Source organism: Rhodamnia argentea, chromosome 2 (genome assembly GCF_020921035.1).
Source record: "Rhodamnia argentea isolate NSW1041297 chromosome 2, ASM2092103v1, whole genome shotgun sequence".
Classification (NCBI taxonomy): Eukaryota; Viridiplantae; Streptophyta; class Magnoliopsida; order Myrtales; family Myrtaceae; genus Rhodamnia; species Rhodamnia argentea.
In genome coordinates this window covers 15,994,307-16,010,478 of record NC_063151.1, presented here as the reverse complement: position 1 = coordinate 16,010,478, position 16,172 = coordinate 15,994,307, and the positions used below count along the sequence as shown (strand labels likewise).

Below are 16,172 nucleotides of genomic sequence, written 5' to 3'. Positions count from 1 at the left end.
ACAAAACTTGAACATAAGATCATAAAAAAAGACAAAGCCGTATCCATGATATGACGCAACAAGACTTAAAATGATAAAAAAAAATTTGCTAGAGAGAATGGACAAGGGTACAAGCTTGCAGCAAAACCACTGCCCCCAAGTCCCTCTTCATTCTAGGCTTTTGTGTTTCGGCCTTTTTCTTTTTATCATGTTGGTCCATCTGATTATTTTCTTTATTATAATAATAATTGGATTAATACCATCGAAACTTCAAAACCGATGCATCCATGTCACACTGTGCCATAGAAACTCTCGAACCGATACATCCTGCTACATTTACCTCGAATTGAGGTAAATATGAGATATTTTAGAGTAAATATGGTACACCGGTTTGGAATAAATGCAACATGTGTGTATATCAATTCGGGGCCTTTGTGGCATAAAAATTAGTTTGCGGGTAAACACGGTTCGAGTGCACCGGTTTGGAATAAATGCAGCAATAATGTACTAGTTTGGAGTTTTTGATGCGATTGTCCATAATAATGTCTGAATCTTCTATTTGACCAATCCTCACGAGTGCAAACAATTATCAGGTAAAATTCCTCCCATCATGATGGCATGTTTGATCCCATGTTGTCATAATTTGGTCACTTCCGCGAAGAATTGGCATGTTTCGTGAACGTTTTCGTCTATAATATAATATAATATAATATAATATAAACGGGTATTGCCTCCCCATTGTCTTATGAACCCAAGGATGACATGTAAATATAAGCCACAAAGGTCATATCGTTATCGAAATTTGTGAAATTTACTTTTTCATTCTCTATAGTTATCAAAGACAGCTTCAAATGAGTAAAAAACAACAACAAAATATGCATTATTTGATATGTAAACATACAAGAATTATGAATCGGGTTGAATCAAATAGGCATCTAATCGAAAATTCGCTAGGAAATCTAGAGATTCACAAGCGATTTGATAGACTACTCCTTTACCTAACTTTGAATCGAAAATCAAACCAAAAACCGACCTATTTGAGAGCTATGACTCTAGCACCACCCTTTCTTGTCTCTTACATTTATCCTATCTTGCTATGTGTGACAATGGCTCGTGGATTCCTATGATGACTCTTTCCCCCACTCCACTTTGAGATTCTAGCTCAAACTACCGACCTCACTTTCAAAATAGATTTGCCGCGAGACGATGAACTTTTGATAAATTTACTTATCGCCTTGTCACATTTTTGTATGAAAAGATTCGATGTCTTCGAATTAGGGAGATCTAATCTTTTGCAATAGTCATTTTCTAAGTCCAAAGAAACAGATAGATTATTTCCCACAAAAATATACATTATGCAACAAAGGATTTCTCAAACGGTCCAATGAAATCGGTAAACGACATGAACTTTAATTTTAATATATTAATCAAAGTTAGATTCACATTTAAGAAAAAAAAATCGATGGATTATTAGGTTTACATTTAAGAAATAAAAATATAATTTAAAATAATGAGTCCGGGTAATTTTCAGTTCGGTTGGTCCGTCTTGCTCACTCTTGAAGTAAAGGAAATTCCAAAATTGTTTCCCATGAGGGCACAATGGGAAATTCGACTACAGAGGAGCTTAGTAGAGGCATCCAAGCCGCGGATAAGGTGACGAATTTGGCTTTGTTTGACCCAGCTTTGACAAATGCTATAATGTGCATTGAAATGAAATTGCAAGGCCGTTTACCAAAAAAGAAGAAGAAGTAAAGCTAGCATTTCCAAAACCCTTTAAGCCAATATCAGACGCACTTAATATTGACATTTGGTATTTTAACACTGTTGCTTTTACGGTTAATGGAATTTTATCGTCCAACTTTGTCGTTATTAAATTATCGAAATTTTAATTTTACTCGTGACCGATCGCATCGTGCGTCATCGTTGGCAAGGTTAGATCCGATTGGCTTTGCGTCAGATCTCCCAATAGCAGCCATCGATTGAGGTTGCGTGGCCTAGAGTCGCCTTGCCCACGTTAGGCGATCTAGATTTGGCATTGGTGATCCTCATCTAAAGTCACATGACCTAAGGCGATGGTTGCTTGGGTTCACGCGCACTCGGATGGCACCGCTCGACCTCTAGGTGGTGTCGGGGTGGCGATGCCGAGATCGTGCAACCATGGCATTTACATCACGCGACCTCGAGGTGGCGTCCCGCCGACTCTAGCCTCGCTTGTCCGGCGATCTCTTCTTTATCTTTTTTTTTTATTGAAATTCTTTTCGTTTTAAATCTTAATCTTTAAAAATTACTTTTTCCCGAATGGATCATCAAAGTTTGTAAAAGAGCGTTCACCCAAACGCTATTTACATCTCACGAAACCCTTCGTTTGATTTAAAATCATTTGAATTAATGGAAAGATTTCCTCAGACGTTCTCCCATATGCACCCAAAGTTATATATTACCAACGTGACCGCAGCCGTACGCTGCATGTGGCGTAAAGGAAGGAAAAGATCTGATCGCCAGGGTGTCATCGAGAATCAGATGGGTCCTTTTCTCCATGAATCCAGCACGTGAAATATTCGGAGGGAGGGCCTCACACTCCCAACACTTCCGAGATTTTGCGCACGTGCGTGTGACGTCTTTAGCTCGTATGCGGATCTTTTTAAACGTTTTCATGTTGTTTTGAATTTTGATAGTAGGAAGTGCAAACGCGGCTTGCAAATTGGAGGCCAACTGCAAGGAGGAGAGGATTTTACATCGTTGTATATCGAAACACGCCGAATCAACCAAAATTACAGATTGAACGGCCACATGTTTTTTTTCCTTTTTACGAGAAATAAGCCGATCTCAAGTAGCCAATCTCGACCAAGTTACCGTTATACTCACGGATCAAGTGGGGTGCGAGTAAAAAACCCCAACGAACGACCTGTGATTGTTAATGGTGACCATGTGGACCTTGGATTCCTTCTCGCTTGTCCATCACGTCACCCCGAGCGGCTCATGGCATTTGTTTATATACCGCTGCCAATATTCAATTGGTTTTGGGAGCACATTATTCAATTATAGAGGTCGTGTAGGACCTTCCATGCCATAGGAACTTATAGGTCCATGTGACTAGTGACGTAGCGGTCTCGACACCAAATCAGTAGTGAATATGACAAACCATTGATTTGATTGAAAATTCAACCGCCACGTCATCCGAAAGGTCAAAAAAATAAAAATAAAGGCCATGTACTTACCTTACGCCCCTTGGTGCGAGCTATATGTATTCTTCCTCAGTCTATTAACGACGGATCGACACTTTATAAGTTACGGACACTATGTTCATGAAAAGGTAACAAAATAAAAATACGAGTGATACCCATGTGCTAATCCGCCAATTAAAATGCCGGAATGAAAAAGGTTCCTCCATTCTCGGAAACACTGCATGATGTCATCACAAATATAGAAGAGGATTAATTAGTGAGTGCGTTCTCGTCATCGAGAAATTCTATATTAGCTTGTGTTCGGGCGGCGCAAAAATGTTGATTTCTTGTCAACCTCCCTTTTAGTATTGGTATTAAAAGGAGAAAGTACCAAAAAAGTCCTAAACCTAATTGCATCGAGACAAATTCAGTCTTAAATCTTTTAATTGGATCAATTTAATCCCAAACCTTTTTGTATTGGTACTGATTTAGTCCATCCCATCAATTCAGCTAAGAAATCGCTAACGTAGACGCCGGTTTTTCTTGTGGTCCCCACTGGCGAAGAGAAATGAGAAAGAAAAAAAAGGAAAAATTCAAAAAAATTATTGAAAATGTCCACATCGGCGTCGACGATACTACATAAGACAACATACGCTCATGTCAGCAATTATTGGTATCAATTAGGACTAAAAAATAGTACAATTGAAAGGTTTATGACTGAACCGAAATAATACTAATACAATAAATTTAGGACTTTTTTGATATTTTTTCCGTACTAAAGGCATGTTAAGTACAACTCGGATTGTAGCTCAGATGTAAGGATGTTATTTGATCCAACGTACGATGAGTTCCCTTGGATGGGACAAAAGCGAATAAGGCTGAACATAATGGTAGGTAACTTAGTTGGGGTAATTAGTGGGCGTCTTAGGGGGATGGGTTAGAAATTTATCATCTGAATTGATAAAAAAAAAAAAAAGGAATAATTTCGTCTGTGAATCGCGTTAGCGAAGCTGTCGACAATTAAAAGTTGGGATTATTGGCGAACCGCATTTTTCTCCCACTCAATCGTAGATATAACAAATCAAAGACTATTTTTGACGAAGGATTAATAGGGGCAAATTTAGGACTCGAGTAAAAGTTTGTTGTTTTTTATGAGACAACAAAAATTTAGTGTAGAATTAGGACTAGACCTAAAGTTGAGGATTTTTTATGGGATAAAAAAAGTTTAGAATAAATTTGGGATTGGATCTAAAAATTGAAAGTTTTTTAGGGTATTAAAGCCTATGCTTTTATCCTTTTCAATTAATTTATCTGGATACTTTTAATTTGCATCCAATTCAAACTTAGGTTCTCCGAATATTTTTTCGGAAATGGATACGATTACATCCGGCAGGATATCCAGCATTGTACCAAACGGATATAAATACCAATATACCATGCTAATAATATTTTGGGATTGGATATGATCATAGTGTCATATTCCGAATTTCGGGATTAACTTCAATCTTATATATTGTCCTATCTGAAGTAGTGTTTTGACAACTAGATTGCCCAATTTGATAGCACTTTTTGGATTTAGCTGCGGCATGTGGAGATTGGCGGGAAAAGTATAAAAAAAATCTTAGACATATTGCATTAATATCAATTTAATAATATATTTATAATTGGATCGGTTTAATCCTAAATCTATTGTATTGGTATTAATTGAGTCAAGCTCGCCGATTTTGCCAAGAAATTGCTGACGTGCCAACCGTCCTATATGACATAACCGATGTTGATGTGGATATCTTTAATTTAATAATCTTTTGATCATTTTTTTGATAATTTTTTTGGTTTTTTTTTTTTCTTTTCAATTCCTTAATTTACTATTTTTTTTTGGAGAGGGTGGGCAAGGGTTGCTCGCCGACCCTCGGTGATCACGGGCGAGGCCCGGGGCCCCCTCATCGGCCATGGGTGAGGGCTTTGGGCCCTTGCCCGATCCGGACATTGTGGCCTTGTCGGAGGCGGGCAAGGGCCTCAAAGCCGGCAAGGGCCTTGACGCCCTCGCTTGGCCCAAATCCGGTGAGTACCTAGCGACCCACTCCAAGCTTTTACAAGCCACAACAAGGGCGTCATGGTCCTTGCCATACCTAGGCAAGGCCGCGATGCCCTAGGCGGCCACAGCAAGTGTCGTGAGCCATCGCCTAGTGGTCGATGAGGCATTGCGACCCTCGCCCAAAGCTGGTGGTGGTGGCACACCTCCACCCAACACGAACGAGAGTACCCTTGCTGGCTCTTAGCAAAAAAAAAAAAAAAAAAAAGAGAAGAAAAAAATGTAAAATAAAAAAAAAATTACTATAATATTATTAAAATTATCTACATCGGCGTTCGCATTAGTAATTTCTAGCCAAAATTGATTCGATGGACTTAATTGGTACTAATTCAAAATGATTTATGACTAAATTGGTCCAATTAAAATGTTTAGGACTGAATTAGTACAAATGTAATACGTTCATGACTTTTTTTTTTGTAATTTTTTGAGAAATAAGGAAAGGGTTCAACCGGCACGATGAGGAGACCATAGCTTCACCTAACTATCTATCAATGACAAGGTCAGACCTTTCTGTGTCCACGCCAAGAAAAAGCATTGGATGCATAAATTGTGGCGACAACAGTAGACCACGTCATGAAATCCGCGGAGCTGGGATTTCACACATAATCCTTGTTAGTAAGGGTCGCGTATCCCACTCACATCACCTAACCAAACTCCGCCTGTTAGATTCTTGCACGTGGGAAACTATAGCCACTAGAGTTATGGTTTTGGACCGGTGGACAGTCTCGTACACATGAATGTGATCCAGGTCACGTGCCAACCAGACATCGCGCCTCTACCGGTCAGCTCCTGAAGAAGTCGGTGCTTCCTCCTCCTGAACGTGATGTCTGTGTTCTATTCTCTGTATATGAAGATCGTTGTACCTTTTCTTGCTCGGCCATTTTTTGGTTTTATGCATATTGACAGAGTTTGGTCTGCTTTTTTTTGCACTTCATATTAGAGGTGAACATAGTCCAGATTAGTCCAGTTCTCTCTGAAACCGGGGACCGGATCAATGGTTCCGGTTTTCAATTTCCGGAACCGGGGATCGGACAAGACCGGACCACTGGACCCCACTAGTCCGGTCCGTATCCCGAGCAATCCAATGAAATTGGTAAAAAATGAAAACAAAAGGTAAATAACTATAATTGGCTGAATTATTACATTTTCCTATGAGATGGATAGTCCCCAGACGAGAGAGGGAATGGCATTTGTTTCTGATGGACAAGATGTCGTTGAATAGTACTCCTTTACAAGGAGCTGCCGTTGTCGGAAAAACCAATTTCGCTGTGGCATTGGCCACCTTGAAGCTCTTGCTTGCTCGGAAGCTGAACCCAGATGGGTTCAATCACATGCACTTGGCTTTGCAATGCAGCTCTAGTTTGTTTTTAGCACATCTATCTTAAAGGTATTGACACATGCATTTTCAGTTGAACTTGCTTGTGTATAAGAATATTTTGAAAAAAAAAAAAATCGACAGTCCGAGTAGGTGGTCAATTGGTCCTGTTCCCCACTAAAATCGGGAACTAGACTGCCCGTTCCCACCTTGAGGAACCGATGACTTCTATCTTGCTCACTCCTACTTCACACAAGCAAAATGTGGTCTTACCTTTCTCATCAAATTTTAAATGACATTCATATTTTAGAAAGTTATCAACAAAATCATATTTAGATTTGCGTGTCATTATATAAGTGTTGTGAAAGTTTGAGGAGTCTCGAATTTAGAAAAAGAAAAAGAAAAAGAAAAGTCAAAGTACATGAAATATAAAATTTGTATCAAGCTAAAACACAAAAGAAAAGAAAAAGAGGAAAGTAAATCTAGACATGCCCGTAAGTCATGCTGATTTAGAGGACAAACATGTATCTAGAGTATGATTTTCTAGATACATGTGCATTGTGCAGGATAAATGAAGAACGATGAGGGTCGAGGGAAGACCGCACTAAGGCGCACCCCACATATGGGGAGTAGAAGGAAGGAGGCAAAAGATCAATAAAGATTCAAGTCCATGCGCATGTTAATAACTTAAAAGAAACTCGAAGAACAAAACTTAATTTTTGTGTTGACTTACAATTTTAACTTTAGGCTTGTTTATACAGATTTCACATCAATCCACACTTTATTCAAAACGAAAGGACTTGAAACCTTTCAACTTTCTACATTTTAACGGATAGAATTTAACCTAACTTTTTTAGAATCAGTAACTTTTTATTTGTTAATCTTGAAGGAAACGATAAGCAAAAGTTATAGTAGAAAAAGAATAGGGCTCGTAACAAAGAGTGATATACACGACCCACTACGCTCATGCTGAAACTAAGTGATCGAGGAAATAGATAGTTCTCTTTTGAAGTGAAGGCATCGTATAGTTTTCTTATATTATATTAACTCTTATCTTGAAGGCATTTCTATTTTTATTCTCTAGGACACTCCTTTTCTACGAATTGCTGTAAATTCTGAATTTTAGCTAAATTTATATAAATTACACATGTTAAAGTTGGCAACACGAAATTTATGGATAAACTAGTCTTTACTCAAGCAAGTTCGGACTCTTTGGGCTCAAGACTCGACCATAGAAAGTGGAAAGGCCCTCGATAGCAGTGTTTTCAAGCCCCATACTGGCCCATTTGACCAGGAATAGGACTGTGTGCCGATCCGTTTTTTCCTGTTCAACCTGGATTGGTCAAGAACAAGTGTTTTAACTTTGGTCTAAGAATATGAAGATTTGAGGCAGATGAGGCTGCACAGAAACCCAAATAAAATAAAAAAGCACCTTAATCCCTAGAATGGGTGTTCATAGTGGGTACCCTTTGTATATAATACGAATTTAGTGAATTGTCTAATTTCATTGACACGATCACTCAACCGATTGAAGCGATTGATCTATCAACCGGGAGCTCGGGCGATTCTCGAATTTAAGGACACTACTTCACAGGCATTATGGCCCCATTGGAAGAGGAAGATATATGTGTGATATAGAGGAGTTGATGTGTAGAGGGGAAAGTACAAAAAAAATTATAAACCTATTGCATCGGTATCAATTTAGTTATAAACTTTTCAATTGGATCAATTTAGTTTTAAACCTTTTGCATTGATACTAATTTAGTCGTTTCGGCCAATTTTGGCTAAACGCTAATGTGGATGCCAGCGATGCTACATAAGATGGCCGGTATTGATGTGAACATTATTTAATAATATTCTATTAAAAAATTATTTTTAAATTATTTGTTTCTAAAATTAGGGTTTGGTTGGTGAGGGCCGATGAGCCCTTGCGGCTGCGTGGGAGGCCACAAAGGTCGTCTCCTAGGGCTGACGAGGTTGTGATGGCCCTTGGCAAGGCAGTCCTCGGCAAGGCGATCCTCGTCCCGATTTGGCAAGGGCCGCGACCCTCGCTAGCGGCTATTGATGGTTGCCCAGCCCTCCTCGGTTGTTGTCGAGGGCAGGTCGGCCCTTGCCCAGGGTCGGCGAGGGTTCTTGGCGAACCTCGTTGGCCAAACCATTATTTCAAGAAAAAAGAAAAGAAATAATTTTTTTTAAAAATAATTAAATAATGTCCATGTCGGCGTCGACAATTTTACGTGGCATCATTGGCATCCACGTTAATATTTTTTGACTAAAATTGGTTAGATGGATTGAATTTGTATCAATGCATAAAGGTTTAGGATTAAATTAATTTGGTCGAAAGGTTTATGACCGAATTGGTACAAATACAATAAGTTTAGGACTTTTTGACACTTTTTCTATTGTGTGGAGATAGACTCATTCTTGAAAAATGGTTCGTTACTCATAGGCGACAAACATGGAGCGTTCTGGAGGAGGACATATCCCCAAAAAAAACATACCCTCGGGTTTGATTCAAGCCGGGGGGGGACTTGAATCCTTCACAAGTCACATGTTGGTGGTGGTGATCATAGATGCGGTAATTTATTGCCTAAATCCAAATGCATCACAATTGTTGATAACGGGGATTCACTGGACCGGGGGACCCACACAAAGCGACCTTATCATCGTCTTTACCCCATTTGTTCGGGAAGGAAAGCCTAGGCCACAATACTTAATCCGTTTTTACCCTCGTTGATCCAAATCTCACAAGTTACGTTCAGTTATCTGAATTTTTAGTCGGATAGGACTGGATAGGATAAAATATGGAATCATGAATTTTGTTATATCATTTCCATTATTTGGTGAATAACAGTAATAAAGTCGGATATTTTTAAAACTTATCATATGCATTGTGTGGTATTAATGACATATCGGTATAAATGAACCTGAAAATTTTACAAATTGAGATGGTAAGTATATCTCATGACACTATTGCCTACTTCATTTTTCTTTGCTTATTTTTTTTTATCATTCTTTCCTGTCTTTTTTTTTTATTATTTCTTAAACTTTTCCCGTCCCTCATTCTCTAATAAAAATTTTATAATCAGTATACTATACTAATATACTTGAAATACCTAAAAATATGTAATAAAACATAAATACTATATAGATATATACATATGTCTATATTGAATGTGCCTTATAAGATATAAAAAATTCGTTTATATGAATAAAACATGAATAAATGAAAATGAAATTTCTGATTTTTTTTTGTTATTTTGAATTTTTCATATGATCAAATTATTATGATTCAAATATCATTCTATTTATTTACCTCCTCATGAGATAAACTTATCAAGTAATATTACTCTTATATCTAACTTTATCCTGCTTTGAGCATGCACTAGACATAGGATAAGATAAATTTTATTTTATCCTGAATATTAAACGTACCCATATATCATTATAAAGTTGGGAGAATTAGTGTTGTTTCGCCATGTGACATTTGTGCCAAATGGAGTTGACTGTGTGCCACGTGACAATTTTACTACATGTGGCATTTATATTATATTAATACCATAACATGCTCATTAATGCTTGCCATTTTTCAATCCATGATTTGGCCCTAAAAGGTTTTGTGCATGGAAGAAAGTGCAACATGAACATAAGCTAGACAAGTAAATGGGGGTGACCACTCCATGGTGGACCAGTTCCCAACCTAGAAATGGGAGCTGGACTAGATTGGGTTTGCTTTTTCCAATCCGTGGAGTCGGATACCGACCTTGTCTATCCCCTGGAACCGGATCGGATTAGACAATCGGTTGGTCCTAGTTGAGTTCCTTGGGTCGTCCTGAGAATCATCAGTGTTTTTTTAATATTTTATTTTCCTTCTCAAAATTCCTAAATATATTGCACGTCATTTTAGTATAGAATGAAATTACTAATCACATGAAAGATACTAGGAAAAGAAAGAGATTACTCTGGCCAATAATTTGTACTTTTTGTTCTTGCTGAAAAAAAGTATATCCTTTGGACTTATTCTGTCAATTCATTCCGGGCGGTTAGGTTACTAAATCGGATTGGTTATTCACGGTTCCAAAAATTTCAAACCAGAAACCGGACTGATTTATGCAAGAACCATCTAGAACCTGTCCGATTTTTGGGGTTGGGCCAGGATCAACGCACACTCCTACGTATAATTACCATCCATAATAGACTTTGGATTTGGTCAAAGTTACGCGCTAGAGACCTCTAATTTGACAATAAACTAAACAATTACTTTCGATACATTTTGCAAATATAATTTGCGTGACTATGTTGGTTCTTACTTTTATTGGCGTGATATACTATTGAATTAACAAAAATTGTATTAATAGATTGATTTTTTCTTGTCATTATGTGACAGGGTGATTCATAAATAAGCCCCTTCATTAATTTTAATACAAGAAATTAACACCAATACTAACAATTATTTGGACATAAACTTAAAATTATTTCATGCTTTTGAAAATGTAATTTCAATCTCCAACTTCTATAAATAGATGTCGAAGGTTAAAGTGATTTCTTATGTTTATTGGTTTAGGTTAAAGTAGGCATTTTGTCTTCAATCTATCATCTTGGAGATAAATAAATTAAGTTTTTATCTGTACTTTTTTTTTTTATAGGAAAGGAGCTGCAATAGGTAAATAAGATCATTAATTAAAAACCTTAAGATCATGAAACTAAGACGTTTCGATTTACATAATTAGTTGTCGTCAACTACGTGGAACAATATCTTAACATTTGACTATCTTAACCTCATTTTGCAGATTAAAATTCTTTAATTACTATGTACAAATTCTCATAATTGATGTGCCATTGTTTTTTTTATTCTCCTTTTTTCTTCAATTTATTTTGTGCGGTGCATGGAAGTGTACCTTTTGATTTCCTCAAAGATCCTCCATGTTGAATATGGTTGACATGTTTCCTTTTAGAATATTAAGAATGGTAATACAAAAGCTATTTTGCCATTTCAGAGACTATTCAACATATTTTGCATCTGATTAGCGCTCTTACCATTCAAATTGTGCAGAGCAACTGGCTTTGTGAATAATCGTCACTTCTTCAAGAGCATTTCTAATAATCAAGCTACAAATTATCGCACGATCCAATTTTTAAGCTAAATATAATTAAGTAAGAAATAAAAGTAGTAATATACGTGTTGCCGCTCCGTTTGTTTCACGATAAATAAATGATTTTAATAACATTTTCGAAAAAATAATTGCTTACATTGCGTGCAAAATTGAATGAACGAAAAATATTTTCAGTATCAACGCAAATTTTTAGAAAATATTTTCCATTGACTAATTATTTTAAGCGATATATGTAATCATTTTTAGGAAAATATGTTTCAAATCACTCATTTTCTACAAAACAAATGAAGCCCACATATCCAGACCCAACAACAAAAAAAAAAAAGAAGAAGAAGCCTACATATAAGAGTACGGTCTTGCAAGCCTGTATAACGCATGGAAATTTGTTACTATAATTTCAAGAAAATACTCCCAACTTATCTTTTCGTGTCGGTTTTATTTAATTCCGGCGAAGTACAAAAGTTGTGTGGCAAAATATAAGTGAAATGGTCTTTTCGGTCTGGCCACATGTGGTTCGGGTTGTAGCAAAACACTTTCTTAATGTTTACAGTCGGATCAGATATCATAAAAACCTGCTCGACTCGAACCTGTTGACGTCCTCAATAAAGCTATGAGAACAAAAAATAAAAAGGAAAGATCCTTTTGAAAGATGGGAGCGATGACGACGTGGATCTCATCGGACAAACACGTCGTGCAAGATAAATTCCAACGGGGAAAATGCGATGCGGTCCCAAGATAGAATGTCAGCCACTAATCGTCACGATAGATGAGTTTTATCTTTTGTCGGAATCTTTATGTTAAACCTTTTACCACACTTGTCATCGACTCTGCACCCCTAGATTCCAAGTTGCGTAATGTTGCGGTGTTGAAAATTACATGTGACTTATCTGTCAAGATGGGGATGTAGCTCAGATGGTAGAGCGCTCGCTTAGCATGCGAGAGGTACGGGGATCGATACCCCGCATCTCCATTCATGTGTTTCGTCTCTATTTTTTTTTTTTTTTTGGCTCTCTTTGCCCCACCTATGGTATCAGCTCATCTTCGTACTAGAAGCTACTGGCTGGGCTTCATCGTCGAGACTTTCTGTTTGTGGAGTACGATCGGCTTTCTACAAGATTGGTCGGAAGCAATTACTCAATTTGAATTGATTTATTTTCCTTGTACAAAAACTCACTTTGAATTCTAATATCTGTTATTCTCACCACCCAAAGAAAGAGATACCAAAAGAAATCTACCCACAGAAACGATCCGAAGAGATCGACATGTCCCGCATTGAACTTTTACTGATGAAATGAAGAGCAGATTTGCTACGTTCAAGTGCTGAGGGGCCGCAGATGTTGATGTCGTAAAATTAAGTTATTTCAACTCCATGGCCTCTCGTAAAAATAAACATGTCTTGAATTTGCCGGCATGCACTTTATTTGGCAGATGTACCGCGCTCTACCACTCTCTCTATTAGCCCGCAAAAAGACGTAAGTACATAGACGTGTTGGAGAATGTTTCTCTGATAAGACTTTCAATTAGTTCTGATCATAGATCTACACATCATCACCGTGTGTATAAAGTGCTCATTAATTGAAATATTATGAGGTCAGAAACAATAACAATATTGTTAAACTATCATGCTAGCATGTAGTTGTAAGTTAATAAGTGCAATTAAGGATCTTGTGAGAATAAGCACACCCGACGGTCCTTTGCAAAGCCTATCAGCTCGAATACAAGTTGAAAAGGGAACAGAAGAAAGTAGGCTTTTTACACGGTAAAAAAAAAAAAAAAGGATCCACAAGTCTTAGTACTTTTAGCGTCATAATATCACCACTCTTTTTCACTTCTTCCTATTTCCCTTTTTTTTTTCCCAATTACTTAGGCTTCTTTGACTTACAGTTATTTTTGTATATATGCCACCCACTTAGCATCTTTAGAGCTAAATTAAGGGAGCTCCTGATCTGAAAAGTGTGACCCTTTTGCTTTCAGTGGAGCCTCATATTCCTCATGAGCCTGTTAAGAGAGGTAAAACCTTTAGAAGAACGAAAAATTTAATCATGCCTTGTCATAAGAAATATGATATGATATGTTAACAATTCGAGGGGTAGCGACTAATCACATCCTATCTAGTTATTAAATAGTGGGAAGTTGCATTTTTTGTAAATTGATTATATCACGTGTCATGTTGACAACATGATATTAATGTTGAATTGATTATTCCCTCTAAAAAATTTATCACTAAAAAATATATAAAAGGCTTCATTGGGAGTATACAATGTCAACAAGCTCAAGAATTGTGACTATTGGATAATGCTCGTCACTTTGCCAACGCGGTATCACCGATACATAAAATACGGTCTTGACTGTTGCATTCTTAGTCGAGCCCCACCATATTTTCTTACGATCCAAATCAATTTAATTGTCGACCCAATTTAACAAGAGAACTTTACAAAAATTCGTAGCCTTGGTCCCCCTAAAATGTGAAAATTTCTTCAAAATCTCAAGATTTTGACTAGCTCTCATTAAGAAACTTCACATCAAAAAATCGGAAACTAAGAAAATATATTCTTAGATAATGTTCTTGACTATGAAATTTGAAGTAAAGTTGAGAACTTACTTCCAATTCGAGAAATATCATACTTTACACATGGAAAGACGTACACTTCTATTGGGTTCCTTACAACCTTGTCAATATTCTTTCAGCCGCCAATGTACTTTGTTATTCTTATATTCTTATAGATTTTGCACTCTATTGCCCCCAAGGAGACAGTAAAGAAAGGTAGTCTAGTGTGTTCATAGTCTTAAAGCAATTAAACATCTTTAAAAAAAATTTATTATGTTGCTTTCACATACCATCGAGCCAAAAACTCATGGTTTTTCGTCCTTGAATTAATAAAGCATTTTTCTAACATGTTTTGACAAACCTTTTAACCAAATACATGATAGATAGATGAAACTAAGACGGATCATTTTCATAGCACGATAATTGCGATGCTAAAAAAGGAATTTTTAGACCCATGAATTGCTGATCATTATAGAGTAAGGTGTAATTTATGCTCTACCCTTTTAACTTGGGAAATATGAGGTTGCATTACGCTTCCAAATGAAAATTTTTAACTAAATTTCCTTGTTTTAGATCGCCAGCACATGACCCCGAGATCATTTATTCCCATGCAACACGCTTTAAACTACATAAAATGCATTGGCATGCGCATGAGAGACGACTATAGCGAGCGATCACTTTGCTTCTTCGGGAGATGGTTGGTAGAAGTTTGGTCGGACTTTAAACGATGGAAAGCTAGGGTTAGTGGAACTTTCGCTTTAACGAAGGTAAGGACATGGTTCGAGTCTTGTACCTTAAGGTACATGGAAAAGTGAAAATCGTTCATCCAATCAAAACTTGTATAAATGTAGACATGGAACTTTCCAGAATAAAAAAATAATAATAATTCAAGTGTCTCATTGTCATTTGACTTAATCAAGCAACTTTTAATTGTTGATTATATTAATGTGACGACATTTCTTGGAAATATACGCACAATCCTGAAAGTATCTTGGCATCTTTCGGGATACACTTTTAGGAATATATTTAGAAGACGGGTTCTTTCAAAAAATATTACATAGATTCGTTTTTTCAACTGTCCTTCGATGTTCCTTCTTCAGTAAAATTTGCAATAACAATGAATAATATTGCGATGAAAAGGAATAGAAAGACGGGTTTTTCAGACAAGTTGATACATGTTGCTAGAGACAAAGTTACCCTTTCATATTACACAATTAAGGCCTCCTTTTTTAGGGGAGTGGTTTTCAACTTCATTATCTCTATGAAAGCTCTTATGCCCTGCACTACGATAGCATCACAGTCGCTCGTGCAGTTTGGGTTTCTAATGAAATAGAGTGTTGAAGCCGAAGAGATAAGGACAAAAACAAGAATAATACTAGGTATATCACGATCTATTCATGAAGAGATACGATCGATTCTGACTGAATCATAACAGAATACCCACGTACATTTTGTCAGGTAAGTTTGTAAACCAACTTTGTAAACAAATCATTGCATACGTAGCATTATTTCAAACGGGGGAAAATAAAAAAAAAACTCGCCATGTCGAAATAGAGAATAATTATCAAATGAATGACTTTCCTTAGAAAGTGACAGATACTACCTACGAGTCTCTTCACTTTGGCCGGATCCTCTATAGTTGGGCAGAGGGATTTCGCCAGATTCAATCATGTTGAGATCCCTGACAAGGGCCTCATAATGCCTCCTCACATCCTCCACGCTCTTCCCATCACCGACCGCTCTCGCCACCTTCTGCCAACGATCCGGACTGTTCTCATCGAACGAAGCCAGCGCATCCTCAAACCTCTTGTTCTGCTCTCTTGTCCATGACGATGCCATGTCAACTACCGTCCTTAATAACCAAAAACGATACGAGAAAGACGCAAGGAGTAAAAAAAATCCCAGAAGAAAAGAGAACGATTTGTGTGTGATTTGTTGAAGACTCAAGGTCTAGGGTTTG

At 37.2% G+C, this 16,172-nt stretch overlaps 1 long non-coding RNA gene and 1 other non-coding gene across 2 annotated transcripts; both read left to right on the top strand.

Moving 5' to 3' along the window:
• The first annotated feature begins 12,561 nt into the window (after nt 1–12,561).
• TRNAA-AGC lies at nt 12,562–12,634 on the top strand. The gene has a single exon. It is a non-coding gene; the product is annotated as a tRNA-Ala (tRNA).
• Nucleotides 12,635–13,509: 875 nt separating this feature from the next.
• LOC125313903 lies at nt 13,510–15,944 on the top strand. The gene is made up of 3 exons (XR_007197616.1): nt 13,510–13,664; nt 14,112–14,116; nt 15,823–15,944. It is a non-coding gene; the product is annotated as an uncharacterized LOC125313903 (long non-coding RNA).
• The last annotated feature ends 228 nt before the right edge of the window (nt 15,945–16,172 follow it).